The sequence below is a fragment of the Nannobrachium achirus genome (genome assembly GCF_963921795.1).
Source record: "Nannobrachium achirus genome assembly, chromosome: 14".
Taxonomy (NCBI): domain Eukaryota; kingdom Metazoa; phylum Chordata; class Actinopteri; order Myctophiformes; family Myctophidae; genus Nannobrachium; species Nannobrachium achirus.
Genome location: NC_137821.1, coordinates 20,627,701 through 20,634,249, shown reverse-complemented (window position 1 = coordinate 20,634,249; position 6,549 = coordinate 20,627,701).

Genomic DNA, 6,549 nt, shown 5'->3' with positions numbered 1-6,549 from the left:
GATTGAAATCTAATCGTTCAAAGCAGGCAACATCAAACTCGCTGAGTGGTTAAGCTGAGTGGTTAGTGTGCATGCCTGGGAAACCAGAGCCCCTGGATGTTGCAGGTATGATTCCAGGCCATGCCAGCAATGCATTCTATTGTCCTGAGCAAGACACAAACTCACTCATAATAACCATTCACTACTTATGTGAATATCTAGATATGATTGCATGCATGCACTTCCCACACCCCCTAAGCGGGGGGTCTGGGGGTCCTCCCCCAGAACAATTTGAACATTGTAGATGTAATTTCCTGTTTTCTGGTGAATTTTGGGAGTTTGATACCAAATCCTGGAAAAATTCAGGAGACATGACAATTCAGGAGCCCCGCAGGAGATGGGGTAACAATTCAGGAGACTCCTGACGGATTCAGCAGGGTTGGCAACCCTGATGGACCATATGCCAGGTGCTTTTGAGTTCTTCTTTTGTATTTTAATCTTGGTGTCAAAGTACGACAGAAATGTATGAGGACTAGGATTTGATCATGGAACCTCAGCACTGAGTGTCTGAACTTTAGACCACTAGACCATCTACCACTTCAGAACTCTTCAGGTGTAATTCTTTTGTATTCTAACCATGAAAATGTCAAAGTACAATAGAAATGTATGAGGACTAATATTTGAACATGGAACCTCAGCACTAAGAGACTGAACTTTAGACCATCTCCACTACAGTACGCTTTTGAGTTATTATTTTGTATTTGAAACTTGTACTTGAAAAGTCAAAGTACTAAAGTATAGTAGGAGGCCTAGGATTTGAATATGGAACCTCTGAGCTGAAGGTCTGATCAATTGAGCAGAGCACTACACCATCTCTCACTGAAGATATTATTTGGTGCTTTTGAATAGTTATTTTGTATTTTAACCTTCAAAAGGTGCAAGTAATAGAGCAATGATCTGTGGGATTTGAAAATGGAACCTCTTGAGGCATTTTGTTAAAAAACCGACCAATCCTACAAACTTAGGAAGCCAATCTTGACCAATCAGGAAGGAATATGAAAAATCTGACAGATCCATCAATCACATGACTGTAGAGATACAGTCTACCGATGTGCGTGATTTTTGGACAAAATCTGTAGGAGTATCCAGGGAGTGTGTGTGCACAGTTTGGCCAAGACCGGGCCAACGGCGCCGGAGATTAGTTGGTAACAGACGGACAGACACACAGAAGCTCAGATGGATGGACGGACAGTCTCCCTATGCCTTCGGCCTGATGGAGACAATAAATACCATATAGTCATCCATAGTATAAAGTAAAGTATTAAACAAAACAAAACGGAATAAGATGATTGAAGCAGTGTCCCAGTATGACATCAGAGGACAGATTCTCAGGCTGGAAAGAAATCATCAGTCAATCTATTGTTGAACTGACAGCATAATGAGCTACAATTTGAGCTAATTAATACACCTACACACACACATACACACACCAGATGAGACCAGAGCACCACTGTGTGCAAAGAGACACGTCTTCGTCTTGTGGTTGTGTCTATGACAACTGCATGTAAACACAAAATGTGTGTGTGAGATATAGGGAATTCCCTAGACCTAGAGGATGAATATACACGCACGCACGCACACGCGCACACGCACACACACACACACACACACACACACACACACACACACACACACAAAATAGCTTGGGAAATCCTCTCTTAAGAGCTACAGTATCATCAAAGGCACTTAACCCTGAACCTTGCCAGTACAACCACAGTAAAAGACTGTGGTTGTACTGGTCAGATCATAGCACAACAGTAGAAGACTGTGGTTGTACCGGTCAGCTCCCAGTACAACAGTAGATGACTGTGGTTGACTGGTTGTACTGGTCAGCTCCCAGTACAACAGTAGAATACAGTGGTTGTACTGGTCAGATCATAGTACAGCAGTAGAATACTGCTGAACTGGGCAACTGGGAAGTAGAATACTGTTGTACTGGTCAGCTAGTACAAAAGTAAAAGACTGTGGTTCTACTGGTTTACAGTTTAAGCATTTAGCAGACACTCTTAATCCAGAGCGATTTACAATAAGCAGGGTAATACAATAAGCAAGGTAATACATCAACATCAATACATCAATTGCATATAAATATCAATCTAGGAAAAAAAAAAAGTACGGTAGGTAGACCAAGCAAGCACCTAATCAGCTCCCAGGGACCATCAGTAGGCCATGGTTGTACTGGTTAGTTCCCAGTAAAACAGAACTAGTGGATACGTAGGATGTGTAAACTGTAAAGCACTTTGTAAATACAAAGAAAATCATAATTATTCTGATGTCATAATCCCTAGTCTCTGTATTTCTCTCAGGGTAAAACATGAGGTAACTCTCCTGATCGGAAGACAGATTCAAGGAGGGACGCAACCGGATTGAAGAATAGATTAAAATGGATTGAGGAGGGGATGACATAAGATTAAAGAGATTTAAACAGATTCCACCCTGTTGCAACTCATTCTGTTTAGACAGAACTTCACCGCCCAGACTCGTCAACTTTTCCCTGTTTTCCTCTCCTCCCTTTCTTTTCACCCACCTCCTCCTTCCTGTAGTTTCTTTCTCTCTTTCTCAGTTAATTATCCTCTGAAACATTCTCCTCTCTTTCACTTCTCCTGATCTGACGTTCCCGGTAAGTCCTAGCTCCTTCTCTCCACTACCTGACTTAACGTTTTGAAGTCAATTTAGTTGGTGTTTGATTTCTGCCCCTTTCTCTCTCTCTTTCTCTCTCTCTCTCTGTCTCTCTCTCTCTCTCTCAGTCATGTCTTCCAGTCAGTTCCTGTGTCTTTCTTTGCTCTTCTTTCTTGAGGGACCTCATCCAATCATCACTTCAGCTGAAGGTCAGTACACAATGTAACAGCCACAACAAGCTAGTGGTGTGCGTGTGTGTCTTGTTACCTGATCTGTTAATCTTCACTGTATATTTCATGAGGACAGGTCTGAGGTGTTGGGACACACGCACACGCGCGCACACACACATACACCTTGACCTTGTTCCAGGTAAATAAGGGGATCGGTGTTAACAGGGTCAAACTCTTATCCATCTGTCTGTCTAAAACCCTACTTTGTAGAGTTTAACTGGTGATGTAGCAAACGAGTAAACCGATTACCGATCGATCAATCAGAGCTTTAAGTGATCCCAGAGGGCCATTATTTAAACAGCACAGTTCACCTGTTGCTATTTGTCTTTGGATAGTTTTATAAAATTGAGATTGAGTTTCGCCAAACTGGTGAAATGTTTCTAAAAGTGCTGTCCTTACAGTATGTCTTCCGATTCCCTTCCTTTAGCCACACCCCCCCAGCATCTCCCATCTCTGTCAGGCTTCCAGCCTCCAGAGATGGACGGTTCCCCTGTCGACTTCCCCTGTAGCATCCTACCTGGTTCTACAGCAGAACCGCCAATCACTACGGACCAACCGGACAATGCACAGGTTACTACGCCAGAACTACCAATCACCATGGACCAACAACAACCAGACAATAATGCACAGGTATTATACCGGAAACACCAGAACCACTACTAGACAGTAGACACTTGATGGCTAACAGTGGTTCTTTTTCTTTATAAATCGTTGCTGCCAGGCAATAACATTGAGTTTTTTTCGTAATGTAATGCCCAACTTGATCATACTGCAATATCATAAAAAAGTATCAAAAGGAGCAGATCTGCAAGCTCGAAACGTGGTGCGAAGTGTCAGGTTTTGAGCTTGTAGATCTGCTACTTTTTATGTTTTTTTATTTGAATCCTGAAAAATAACAGTTTCAGACCTAAGAGGTTTCCACCCCAACAGAGATGAAATGATCTTTGTGGGTTTCTCTGTCCTGATTGGATGAAATCGATGACCCACCTGAACATTTATCTTCTGTTTATTAAAGAGCTGGAGAGATGGGGAGACACCTACTACTGAACACACAATATTGTAATGATTACAATCAGCTTCATCTTTTTTTTAACTAAACAATGTTTGTTTTAACCAAAGAATTGCACATAATTAAAGGTATTTTTCCATTGTATAACAAACACACACCAAGTTTAAAAACGAAATCAAATAGGGCAGATGGATCACTAATGACAAGTAAATTAGATCTGCTAAAATTCTTAAAAATCTACTTAAATCTTGTTTTTTTATGTACTTGTTTCCAGCAGGTTACAGCCGCACCCAAGCAGCCTGCCGTCCAATCGACACTGCGGAAGACAACGACCCAGAGCACCGCAGCACCAATCCCAAGACAGCCCGCCGCCGAAGTACCAATCAGTAACGGCCTCGGCACTCCCGGCTCCCTCCTCCTCTACTATCTCCTGGCCAACCAAAACAACCGAGCGGTGGGCGGGTCTTCATCTCAGAGTGATGAACTATACAGGTCTGGGTTGGGGAGAGTGTGGAGTCAGAGGAGCCAGCAGTCTCACATCCCTTCTTACTATCAGTCTTACTACCAGTCTCACCACCCATATCAGTACCCGTATCACGCTGTGAGACAGACTGTGGGCTCTCTGTCCTCCTCCGAGGAGTTTGGGCGCTGAGCTTTCAACGCAAACAATGCTAAGGGGCCTTTTCCACCGGCAAAGAACCGGTTCGGGTTCTTTCTCCCACCTATGGGATGGCAACTTTCTTGGAACCTTGGTTCGTTCTTGCGAACTGCCCGCGAAATCAACTTTTACCGTTCAGAACCAACTCGGTTCTCGGTGGAAAAGCTCACCTCTGGTTCATCCCATTGGTGGGAGAAATAACCCGAACCGATTCTTTGCCAGTGGAACCTTAGTTCTTAGTTTGCCATAGTGTCGTCACAGTCAACTCGTACTGTTTAAGTCAGACTGTAACCTTTTCAATTAAGCAAAACCTTTTGATGCAATCTTTCACTGGCATATTTTTTCCACAATAACCATTCCATGTAAATGTGCTTTTTGACAACCTCTCTAAACACCATTTTAATGTATTTCCGGTGCCTGAAATATATTTATTAAAAATAATATTTAACATTTATGACACTGTTGTTGTTCCTTTCCAACATTGGTGGTTTTGCTTTGAACGGAATTCTGGGGAATTGACTCAGACTGCAGCACAGTAGCTAAGAAACGGTCACACACAAACCACACAAAATCAACTTCCGTTTTAAAAAGCTTGGGGTTTATTATTTTATTTTACATTTTGAACACATTCACTGTTAAGGATAATAATTTAAAAAAATCACCAATGAATGTATATCATTTTGTGTTATAAGAAAATGTAATGACATTTATGATCTATTTCTCTTTTTGCATGAGAGAAAATACTGAAATAACTATGTACAGCATTAGTAAACTAATCTCACGTTACCAGACAAATATTCCACAATCTCTGAATGCTACAGAGTCTGGAACTACACCTCCCGAAATCCGAGGCAGGAAGCTAGCATCCGTTTGACATTTCTGTTCACAAAAATATATCTGTATTGTGTGTGTGTGTAGGTAAACCAAGAACCTATCATCAGTCTAACAGTAGAATAATATGTACATTTAAACTATACATACTATAGGATGACAGGTCAACAATGACCTGGCTTCTGTCTACATAACATGCTATCTAATTACATTTTAGCCTTTGCATAAGCCTGCAAGGTCGACGAGGCAAGGGCAAGTGTTACAGTCTAAGGTGGAGTCTGAGGCACCTCCTCAGTCTTCAGATTACGGCAGAATGGGGAGTTAATTCCAAGTGGGAGGGGAAGCACGGCTTTCGCTTTCCCCCACACTCATCAACAGAGTTCCCGTGCTCCAGACTGAAAATCACTTTAGTCACAGATCTAGCTTTCATGCTTAGCAGTTTAATGAGATTTTAAAGATATCTTTAACACATCGGGCGCCCCTGGATTGAGCCCCATTTATCCCCTCTCGCTGCCCAGGCCCACCACCATTGTATTGAATCCGGCCCTGCTGCGTCAATGCATGCGTCATGACGTCACTTGGTCACATGAGCGCAGACAGGATGTTGTTGTGTAACGTTCTGTATGGACCAGTGTTGATCATAACTGTTCATTGCCGATCAAAATTTGGACATTTTGCCGCACCCCGCCACAGTTTTAGCCATAAAACAAACATCAGAGATAAAGGGCGTTAAAGATGGGGAAATGCATTGGAGTATATGGAGAAAAACGGCCGCGCGATGCTCTCAGCGTCGACTCGAAGCGACTAGCGGCTAATGGGCTACATCCATGCGTAGCCCCAACCTAACGGTGAGATTTAAAGTTAATACTGTAAATACAGTAAACACGTCAAAACGTTGTGGGCCTCCAGCGACATCAAAGAGATTGGCGTGTAGACACCTCGTGGGCATCCCATGAGTTAAATATATTTTCGTGAACAGAAATGGCAAACAGATAACAGCTTCTATTCATGTTTGCGAAGTACAGTTACAGGCTCTCTGTAGCCTTTGAAGAGGTAGAAGCGTTCCCGGGCTTGAGAGACTATACCCTCCATAACTTGTCCTACAGTAAATAGGAGGGCATTAAATGAATGGAAAAATCCAACTAGGAAATAGACACAGATAA